The sequence below is a fragment of the Onychomys torridus genome, chromosome 3 (assembly GCF_903995425.1).
Source record: "Onychomys torridus chromosome 3, mOncTor1.1, whole genome shotgun sequence".
In the NCBI taxonomy this organism is placed as follows: Eukaryota; Metazoa; Chordata; class Mammalia; order Rodentia; family Cricetidae; genus Onychomys; species Onychomys torridus.
This window is the reverse complement of record NC_050445.1, coordinates 87,119,543-87,125,542: the sequence shown is the minus strand read 5'-3', so window position 1 is coordinate 87,125,542 and position 6,000 is coordinate 87,119,543. Positions and strand designations below refer to the sequence as shown.

Genomic DNA, 6,000 nt, shown 5'->3' with positions numbered 1-6,000 from the left:
TTCTTGAAGCTTCATCTGTTTCTGCTTAGCCACCTAGCTCAGGCTGCAGTGACAGACTGGCCCAGGAACGTGGGTTTGTTTCTTAGCCCTTTTGGCGCTGGAGTTTTTTCAGCTGTGGAATAGAAGCTATAATAGGAGAAATGTACTTTTTCAGATGATGAGCATGAGAGCCACATGAAGCACTTAGCATACTCAGACACACAGGGCTATGATTAATATTTGTTATCATTATTACTCCCTCAAGGAAAAATTATACTCCAAGTACATGAGCATTGCAAAAAAATTTAAATTGAAGCTTTACTAAATAAAAAGGGTGTGTGTTTGTGAATATGAATATGTAGAGGTCAGAAGGGAACCTTGGGTCTTTACCTCTCCTTTGTCTGAGGCAAGCTGTCACTGCAAATATTGGCCTATAAGCTTTAGAGAGTCTCCTGTATTTACTTCTCATCTGGCTGCAGGAACCCTGGAATTCTAGATGCATGCACCACTGAACCCAGCTTTGATACGGGGCCTAGGGATCCGAACTCAGGTCATCAGGCTTGAGTGGCATGTGCTTTACCTACTGAGTCATCTGACCAACCAAGACAATAGAGAGATTTTTATAAGTAGGCTTAGGAGAGTCAGACTGTCCCTTCATAGACTCAGTCACAAGCACGTGTGTTGTACACCAGGACATGCCCAGTGGTGTTCATGTCCAGTAGTCTACAAATAAAGAAAGAGAAAGTTTCAAATCACATGAGTTCCTACAGGCACAAAGGGTGTTGTGAACTGCTGTGTTTAAATGAAAAGCAACAAACAAAAACAAAACAAAAAGCCCTGTTGGCATGACCTTCAGCTTGTCTTACATTAAAAAGTAGTCTGACTCATTTTAATAATACAGACATTGATTGATTTTACATAACTTCATAAGGTGCAAAATGGGTGGCAGGGTAGGAGGAGGCTTCTATGAAACAAATGAAGGACTGTTTCTTACAAGAGGACCACTGAACTACTGCTGGGGACTGCTTCTTCTTAGATGCTTGCTTGCTTGCTTGGCCTTTTGTCACTGAGGTCTTGGGTGTCACCATGTCATAGTGACTTTCCCAGGGCAGACGATCTAAATTAAACCCACCACCATGGTTCTCATGCTTATTTTTATATTATTTTTAACACATAGTTGCTATAAAATTGCCTCTTATATATTGGTTGAATTGTTTAATGCCCAACTTTCCCCATGACTATAGAAAGAAGTAGCGCCTGCTGTTTGTCATAGAATCCCCAAGCCTGGCACGTAGACATTTGATAAGCAGCTGGATGAAGAAATAATTGGGACTCATTTAGCTACCTCCCCCCATAGCTTACCTTCCTGTGACAGTGATTTGGCCACATATCTCAGTTCATAGGGCCATTCTGCCTCTAAGGACCACGTGAGACACATCACCTCATTGGACATTTCCCAGGGAGCCCTTTAACTGTACTGCGATAGGAACATGCAATATTGCAAGGGTTGCTCATGTTTGAAAACCCTCTTAGACTGGTGACAATTTAATAGCATTTCTGTCTTTGCTAAGTCCTATTGGATAACAAAAGAGCCAAGGATTGTCAGTGTTTAGCAATCAGTAAAATACTACAATATGGTGTGTGTGTGTGTGTGTGTGTGTGTGTGTGTGTGTGTGTGTGTGTGAATGGTAGGGAGCCACAGGGAGCAGAGGTAGCAGTCTGCCCCGGCTGAGTTCAAGCAGCAGGGGCAGAGAAGAATGAATACATTTGGATGCATCTCTGGTAGAACGACACATCATTTCAGCTCAATGTAAAGTAAAAGAACAAGGGGGCTATTAGCCAGTGACAGAGGACAGCATAGTGTCAGAGAACAGTGATTTTTCAAAATGTGTGCATATAATAACCACATGGGTAATCTGGTTTAAATGAAAAATCTGGTTCTGGGGTGGAGTCAGAAAGTCCAAAATTCCAACTTGGTCTCAGAGAATGCAAACCAGGGTCAAATGTAATCTGCACTACTAATTAATTCCACAGTCTTCAGTAAGTTATTCAGCCTTTCTGTGCCTCACTTTTTCCTTCTGCACAATGGAGATCAGACAAAAGAAGTTCCGCAAAGGGATTACTAGTCAGGCACTGCTGATTGCTAGTTACTTCTGTGAAGGAAGAGGGGAAAGGGATTTTGCATGGCTGGGGATGAGGTAGAAGGATATAAAAAAAAAAAGAACTGGAGGCATTTTTAAAAACTCATTTTAAGACAGAATAATATCCTGTAGCCCTCAAACTTACTGTATAGTCAGGGATGACCTTGACCTTCTGATCTTCCTGTTTCTACTTCTCAAGAGCTAGGGTCACAGGATTGTACCACCACATCTGGTTTTATGTTGGGCTGGTCTTGTTGCATGCTTAAGAAATTATCCTGCCAACTGTATTATATCCTTAGCTCCATTAAAAATTTATTTTTATCATTCAGCTATTGACATGTATGTCAAGTTTTCTTTTTTCCTTTTTCCCATGCAAAGACATTATACTTGAAGCCAGATGACTTTTGTGCATGCTAGAAGACTCCTGATTGCAGACGGTTGTGGGTCCTCTGTGGAAGAAATGGTCTCAACTGGGAGCTGAACCCCAAATTTTCCTCTCTTATTCAGGGCTCAAAGTAGCTCTCAGGTATTCAGAAGAATTCAGCACCTTTTTTTCAACACCTGCAGAGTGGTGTCCACAGTGAGGCGCTCGGGAGAGGCGCACACATCAGTAAGGTGGGGAGGCGCGGGGTGCAGAGGAAGAGCCCACGTGGACTGCGGAGTTTGACAGGGCGCGGGCAATGGGAGGTCTGGCCAATCAGCGCTGTCCGCGGCCAGCCCAGCTCCTCCTGGTCAGCTTGCTCCGGGCTGGTTTCTGCACAGCTAGCCTGGAGACACTCTGGACCGGGTGCACCTGCTGGTTGCGGGGCTGTCTGCAGCCCAGGAAGCTGGCTGGGGCAATGTCTTTCCTTTAAGACACTGCGCTTCCTACAGTAGCTTCGGCTTCTCTTTGCACCGGAACTTTCTCCCCTCTTGGTCAGACTGAGATGTTGATGGGCTGTTGCCTGGGTCTCCTGCATGCGGCCAGCTGAGCATCCTTTGACTCCAGTGCTTGTGCTTTGCCCTGGACTCCCGGATCAGACTCCGCTGCCCTTTCTAGTCGAGTAAGAATGGGCTCTAGAGAAGAGTTGGCGGGAGATGGGGTTGGAGCTGCCTTGGAATGTGGGCTCAAGCGTTGTCTCCAGGGCATCAGTGACCTTTTGGGCTAGTATCAGTTAACTGGGCTCGGAGCAGCCCAGATCACTCCGGCTTTTGGGGGAAGCAGGGAGAAGTATTTGTATCTGCCGCGTGTGTCCTAAAGTTGGAAGAGACACTGCCAAGTAGGGATATGTGCCGCGAAGGGTACGGGTGGGGATGGCGGGCAGCAGCCACTTCCAGTTTTGGGGTTCATATCTGCGGTTCAGAGACTCTGGAGTCGCGCTGGTGCTCAGGCAGCCACTTGATGAATTGGAGTGAGCGGCAGCAGCAGGGCGAACACTCCATGAACCGGGGGCTCTGGCTACCTGGCCTCCTCGGAGTTTCATCCTTTTGCATCTGAGCAGGGGGTCCTTACAGAAGTCAGCAGGTGGGGTGGTTCCAGGATCCCTGATAGCCGGACTGGGCCTGGGGGCACAAATGGTTAACTGGGGGAGAGTCTTGGCTTTGTCCACAAAGCAACGCCTGGACCTTTCTTTCTCTCTCCATCTTCAGTTGCTCGGCCAGTTGCCTCGCACAGCAGGGTGTCTTTAACCCAGGCTTGTCCTCGGGGAGTTGCCATTAGAAAGCTGCACCTGGGGAGGCAGCCCAAGCCACAAGCACCTCTCTAGTGTGCTGGTGTGTTTTTCTCTTGATCATTGGGGGCTCCCTCCACACGCCCCGTTGAGAAAGCTTAGCTGAGTTATGAGTCAGCCAGCAATAGGTGTGAGCACAAGTTCACAGACTCTTTGAGACCCTGCCTTGTGTCCACACCCACTGGGATTGAAGGATCCCCTTTGGTGAAGAGTACTGATCCCCGAACTCTTTGCTTTTAACTTTTTTTAAATGGCCTTCCATTCAAGAGGAGCAAAGTTAATATGATGTGACAGGCAAAATCCCCGCTTGGCAGCTGGGGCAATGGGAGAGGAGGTATTTCCGTTGAAGCCTTAGTCTGGTATTTTCTGTAATATCCTCGATACAGGCATAGTCCATCTGCAGACTCAGACACCCATGTGCACATTGGTGGCTAAGCTTTCTAGCAACATCCTAGCTAGCAAAAACCAAGCAAGCAAGCAAGCAAGCAAGCAAGCAAGCAAGCAAGCAAGCAAGCAAACAAACCGCAACAAAAACCCAATATAATTTAGGGATGGCAGTCAGACAGTGTAGTGTTTACCGCTTGGTCGTTTAGGAGCAGATGTTTGCCTTGATTTGAAGGATTCCTCAACCAATTTTTGCATGAGGAGCATTTCTGCTAACTTGAAAGTCACAAATCAGGGTGCAAGTCTATGTCCCTTGGGTTGAAGATGGTGAGAGCACTTTCCAGAATATCTCCAACTAATGGTGACTTATGTGCTCCCCAAATGACCCCGTCAGTTGGTATCACTCATTGGTGCACAGAGCTTTCTAGGTGTGGATGTTTCTTGATCAATAGTTTGTTTCAATAGCTCGATTGATAGCTGTGTTTCAAGGTTCCCTCCCTAAGTTCCTCTTTTATTATTCTGTCTTCCTAGACTTTGTTCTTTTCCCATCAGTACTCACTACCCTTTGTCACCATGTGCTGGGAGACTTGAGTCATGATTTGATTGGCTGGTGTTCCCTGAGATCTGCAACAAAGTTCCCCAGAACAGCAGTTTGCCTGCCGTGTGAATGGCTTTATTAATTTACCCTGTTGCAAAGTACATCTATGAGTAGCCCTTTGACACTGAATATTCTTTATTGGAGGCAGCCTCTGGTATTTTTTAGTAATAGACTGTTCTAGGTTATTTGGATTTCAATATTCGTTTTGTGATCCCTTTAGAGGTGTGTATTGTTTGGTTCCAGTTAGAAAAGGGCAGATCTGTGCTTTGCCCTTCCCCGCAACACTTCCTTTTCTGTGTCACAGAGCCTTTCTTAATAGCTCTGTTTATCTGCACCTCTCTTTTTCCGTTATACTCATTATAATACTTTGTTATGTAAATGATATGTTGATGCATATGATATTAAAACTGTATTCACTGGGGATTAGCCCATGGGTATGATGTCATCACCAGCCAATCCTCTGCCTGACTAGAGCTTGCACTGAGAAAAATCACCTTATACTGAGTATACTAAGTAAGGGAATCCTACATTGCCTGTGATAAGGGGATGAAGTCTCTTTTGACACTTTCTAACTCTCAGTTAGTTGCCTGGTTGTAGAGTTTGGGGGGGGATTTCTATGTTAAGAGGCTTAGCACAATAATGAAAATTTCAGATTACAGTTTTACGATATCATTAGAAGTTGTCTAAGTGTACTCTCCCCTTTATCTGTGCTTTCTCTTGGGGAGTTTCCAGCCCATCTGTGGTTCTGTTTCCTTGCAGGGATGAGAAGCCATCACAGTAAACTGACTGGCTTTGTGTATGGTTCATCCTTCACACTGCAGCAACTGAGCAGTGCGCTGGATTGTTTGTGTACAGGTGCTCGTGTCTTTGGTGGTTGGCCCTAGGTCAGTCAGGATCACAAGGTGACTTCAAGTCCTGCAGGTGATCATTGGGTGTGATTTCTCCTCACTGAAAATGACTCAGGCCTGAAGTTGGGACAGGCAAAGCTGTGTACCAGGGGTTTGGGGAGGTCATCTTAGCTACCTTCATCACTTCATGACAAAGCCAGTGTCCAGACCTTAGGTAGTTTGGACTTGGAGAACTGTCCCACGGAACTGCATTTCTAATAGCCTACTCAGTTCTCACCCTGCATCATCACCACTTCTCCCAAGAGATCACTAACTCTGTCTTCCCATCTATTTGATATCTG

General features: G+C 45.8%; 1 protein-coding gene across 2 annotated transcripts in view; it reads left to right on the top strand.

The window, feature by feature from the left end:
• The first annotated feature begins 2,896 nt into the window (after nt 1-2,896).
• Nucleotides 2,897-6,000, top strand: part of Tafa4 (TAFA chemokine like family member 4) — a 192,847-nt gene continuing 189,743 nt past the window's right edge. For both annotated transcript variants that reach the window (XM_036182088.1, XM_036182087.1), the window contains exon 1: nt 2,897-3,163. The gene's annotated coding sequence lies outside the window, so the exon portion shown is untranslated. The remainder of the gene's footprint in view (nt 3,164-6,000) is intronic.